This window comes from Symsagittifera roscoffensis, chromosome 6 (assembly GCF_963678635.1).
Source record: "Symsagittifera roscoffensis chromosome 6, txSymRosc1.1, whole genome shotgun sequence".
Lineage (NCBI taxonomy): Eukaryota > Metazoa > Xenacoelomorpha > Acoela > Convolutidae > Symsagittifera > Symsagittifera roscoffensis.
Genome location: NC_087067.1, coordinates 21929846 through 21934969, shown reverse-complemented (window position 1 = coordinate 21934969; position 5124 = coordinate 21929846). Strand labels below are relative to the sequence as shown.

At 34.7% G+C, this 5124-nt stretch overlaps 1 pseudogene; it reads right to left on the bottom strand.

The window, feature by feature from the left end:
* Positions 1–3419: 3419 nt before the first annotated feature.
* LOC134848646 (syntaxin-5-like) lies at positions 3420–4391 on the bottom strand (annotated as a pseudogene).
* Positions 4392–5124: the final 733 nt, after the last annotated feature.

The following is a 5124-nucleotide window of genomic DNA, read 5'->3' as shown; positions in this document are numbered from 1 at the left end:
TTTCTTAAGTATTTTCGGAGCTGTCGCAAGAAAAAACAATGAAAACAGCGTTTCGTCTTTTTGATTCCGCAATTGACTCGGCGATGCTGCCTGCAAACCAAACGTTGGCCATTTTGACTTCCAATAGAATTCTGAAATGTTCCATCAAATGAAAATGGTATCTTTGTTTATTTTTTATCAAAGCACAGAGGTTAAACAGAGCTTGCAACCACTTGCGATTCCAACCACAGACAAAAAAAGAGCGAGGGTCTATAGTTGAAAAACTTGTTGGGATAACATCAGAAACTACGTTTACAAAAATTTCCATACGTTTGCTTTGAATGAAGTTAATTTTGACGAAAAACGTCGAAAAATGTCAGCAGTGAATAAGCCTTGAATCAATTTTTATAGGCACTGGGTAGACGCCCAATTGGCTGGGCCAAAAAAAATTGGGTAGACGACCGTTGAGTGAAAAATTACCAGCAGCCCAAATCTCATGAAACTTTGATATCCATTTCAAACAACGCAGTATGAAGCAACTAAGCCGATATAAGATTAACCGAAACATTTTTAAGAACCAACACACAAATTATAGAGTTGACGCGTTTTATTTAGTATACGAAAAAACTCATTATTAACATCCGACCTTGCCCAGATTCGAACCCTCTTATTTAGCTGCTGGTCTGCTTCCCTATCTTTACGCTACCTTAACATGATACCTTGAAGCTAAAGTGCTATTTGTTATATATAACTCTGCTAATATCCTTAGCATTGGCAGTACTTAATAGCTGGTTATTGATCAAAATGAACAGTTTCAAAATGAACACATTTTGTCGCAGAAATATTTGCGTCGCAACAATTTTGCAACTTAGGTTGGAAAAAAGAGTTCATGCTATAACACAAGTTTTGCTTGTGTAATTAGAATGGGAATTTAAAATGTTGACATGCTCAAAACATTTCTGTTGACCAGATATGTATGCTGAAGAAAAGTTCAGTTCAAAAATTTCCTATACTTTTTCGATTCCGGTTTATGAACAGCTTAAATAATAATTTTGGTCAGTTCTGTGATAAGATACTCGTTTTTGTTTTTGTGTAAATTTCGTCTAAACAAAAAAAATCTTGACCCAGTTCTTATTGTCTAAATTTACCAAGACTTATCGTCTAGATTCAGTTATTTTTTTACGGTCGTTCAGTTTTCTTGTCTCAATTTCAAGGCCCCTCTCCAGTCTCTAGACAAAAAAGCTTTATAGATTGTCCAAAAAACTATTCCCCAAAAAATATCATATTGCAATAAGTTGCTTTTCCCAAAAATAACACCCACTTTTAGATAAGTGCAGAAAAGTACGTGAAATTAAGCCTAGCATGTTGATAAATTGCCAACATAGAAACCTTGATAACCGTTTAAAAAAATTAGCCGCTCTAAAATTGTTGTATCAGAGCTCACGGCTTGTATGTTATTCAAAGATTACAGAAAAAAAAGAAATGACCTAAAAACTCTCAGATTATCAAAAGTTAAACTGCGAAGTATTAAAATTGCACCTGAACACATTTTAAAACTTCCTGAAAAAAAACCAAAAATAACATCATGACCTATATAAGAGTCTGAACAAGGATCATCATTACATGTTCATCATTAAACGTTTAATCAATTCAAGCATTTCGAATACCGCATCAACTCAACACAAATCCACAGCACGGCTTCGCATCACTTCCCATACAGCAGAAGAAAAAAATTCGAAAAAATTATCTTTTCTCAAAAACAAAATAGCAGATTTTTCAAATTCCTCAAAAATCTATGAAATTAAACTATGCAGAACAAAATATTTCACCGAATAACGCACGCAACAAAACTAAACATAGAAGACAAGGGCAGTTCGGCATCACTTGCGATTAAAACAAGAAAGCCGAAAGAAATTCGAAAATCACGAAAAACTGAAGCCTACAAAAAATTGAAGCGAAAAAATTGAAGCTGAAACCTATAAAGCCAAAAAAAGGAAGACATGAATTTTTTTTCTACCAAGCTTGCAAATTAGAGCCAAAATGAAAAAGTAAAATTCAAATTGGACTGATATTTCAAATGCTAACAAGCTCAAATTATGTCTCAAATTATAACCAAACAGTAGATGATTCCTGTGAACAAAGTTAGTTACGGGAAGAAGTTTAGTAACCGGTTGAAAAACACTTGCGATAGCAAAATCAAGATAACATTCAAAATGTTGTTTTCAGCAAACATAACATTTATAATACTTTAATGGTACATAGATTGCTATCACTTTGAATCAAAACAAGGTCAACTCCGACTACCATTATTTGAATCACGAAACGCACAAATATATAAAACATTTTCATTTGACTTGATTTAAATAAACCGAGTAAAAAGAAACAACCAAAACTTAAAACACCCAAATTAAAATAAACGAAAATAATCTTAGAAGAAAGTATTTCTGTTTTTTTTAGCATAACCATAAATAATTTAATTTATTTCCCTCCATTTTGAAATACAGTAAAAAAAGACAAGTAAAAAAGACAGATGAAAGGCAGACAAGAATATCAAGGCCAGAGTAGAAAAATTATTTTGCAAGGTCGCAAAAAAAAGCTATTCCCAAGTATGACACCTTATTTTAGATAGTTGTGCATGAAAGCGCGTAAAATTTTGTCTAGCAGGTTGACAAACTGTTAATTTTTAAACCTATACAAACGCGTCAAAAAGTTGGCAGCTCAAAAATGTTTTTATATCAGAGCTCATGGCGTGGATATCATAAAAAAGAGTATAAAAATGTATCTCAAAAACTTAAAAAAGATGCTACGTAAGCTCTTTGAATTTCTAGGACAATTTTTTTTTTGATAAAATTAATCCAATTAGAGAAAATTGAATCGAAAAAAAGTTTTTTTTCGCCGGAAAATCTAAAAAATCAATTTTGCATTCGAAACTAGAAGTCGACCATGTTTTTCGTGACCTTTTGTGATTCAGCTGTTCAATCGTGGAGTTTGTGGACCTTAAAAAAGAAAATGAACAGAAAATAAGAAATCAAAAAACCATGAAAACATAGATTTGAGCTTGAACAAATTTAAAGACTTCCTGAAAAAAACTCGCTGCCAATAATCTCTGTCTTCTAAACTTTGAAAAAATTCTTCTCAGAATTTATCCTCCTTGTCGTCATATAAATCAGTAGGCACCAAATATTATCATTTTAATTACATCGTAGTAATTGAAATTCAATCCTCAGGAATATAATGAAACTATTAAAAAACAATTTTTTTATACGTAACCTAAACTCCCACAAGTTGTATACATAAAGTTCTGCTTCGCAACTGCAAAACATATTTATCCGAAACTTAAACTTTAGCTGCTCTTAAGAATGTTTTCGTAATGCTGATTTTTAATCCAGTCCAATAGTTGAAATTTGATATCACAACGCGTCATGCTTGACAACGTGAAGAATTGCTGCAAGCTCAGGAAACAAACTTATTTTAGGCAAAAAACAGGACAAACATGATGAAGAATACAATTAGCACTCCAAAAACTTTAAACATGAGCCACCTATTGGAGGAAACACTTTGGAAATATTTGAGGATCTCTACGTGCTCAGCGTGGACATTCATCAGACTGTTTTCAACATTGTGGTCCATTCTTCCGATCATCTCATCCTGTTCCTTGACCATAGTGGCCTTGAGAGAATATATGCCCCAACTCAACCAGCGTGCTCTTTATGTTCTCCATTGCCGCAGCTCGCTCTGTAGCATATGAATCAGTCTACCCCAGAAGAACCATCTGCTGCACGTGTCTGTTCGACACCATACCGCCAGCTCCTCTGGAATCTATCTGACCGCTGCTTTGATATTCAGAATATTACATGTTGATTGCCGATGAATTACCGCCTTTTGCACTCCTCAGCTCATTGGCAGCAGCCACTGCCATTTGCTCGTCTCTGAACAACACACTTCTGTCTGGCATATGACCATTCGGTTCCCTGCCCCGGTCACCCACTCCACTGACATTTGCACCCGTAGAATTTGAGGCTTGCTGTGTTGAATACTGGTCTCGCCTCCACTTCGAGGTCTTCAAATTCTCTGATCTAATAAAAAGTGCTCATTTGAAATCCGTTGACAAGTTTGCCAACCTGGACTGTAATGCTACGACAACTGTTGACGAGTGAATTTGCACGTGCTTGTTACTCGTGCTCGATCCTTTTTTAAAATCTGTTACACTCTAAAACATTACCTATCTGCTCATTTAATGAGTTCAAGTCCTGTTTTATAATATAAGTCAGCTCTTGAATCTCGAGAGGTTTGTTATCGAATCGAGTTTTCTTTTTGGCTAGCATGGAAAACTTTTCCAGTTTGACACAGATCCCAGTTGTGCGATCCCAGAATGTCAACTGGTTTTGTGTCAATGTTTTCCGGGTCTTCATTAACACTAGAATCAAATGCTGAACAGGAAGTTGATTTCTGAAGAGCTAATCCAATTTCACCGTTTGCATATACATGATTTTCGGCGTTAGCTTTGTGAAACTATGAGTTAGTCTTTCAGTGACATTGGCAAATCGATTGCGCAAATGGTCTGTCATATGCCCTTGTCAGCATAAATTACATTGACAAGATCATATGCACCACTAAAACAGATGTCATTTTCTTGTTTAGGTATTTAGTAAATCAGTCAACAATTAAACGCAAAGCCTAAGTTTCAGAAACATTTTGGACAATATTTTCTTTAAATTAAATCAAAAACTTTATATCGACCGTCAGCAAATGATCTTTCGAAGTTTCAATTTTTAATTTGAAGCACTTGTCAGTTTTTTCAGGGTCTGAAAATGCCAATTTTCACCATCGGCAGAAATTATAAGAAACAACTGAGTTTAGTTAAGTGATCATACTGATTATATGAACTACCGAGAATGTTCCACGTCGCATAAACCTCTTTTTCAATAAGCTTAATCGAGAGAGAGAGAGAGAGAGAGAGAGAGAGTTCACAACGATAAAGAAACTAGCGCAGACGGTGATAAATGGCTTTTTCATACCCAGAAAAATTAGATAAAGGCTTCAAATTCAAAATTGAGACTTTTAGAGAGGTTAAGTCCAATCATTTGTTTTCGGTCAATGAAAGAACTTATAATATTATCCCGAAGTACATACCGACAGAAATGT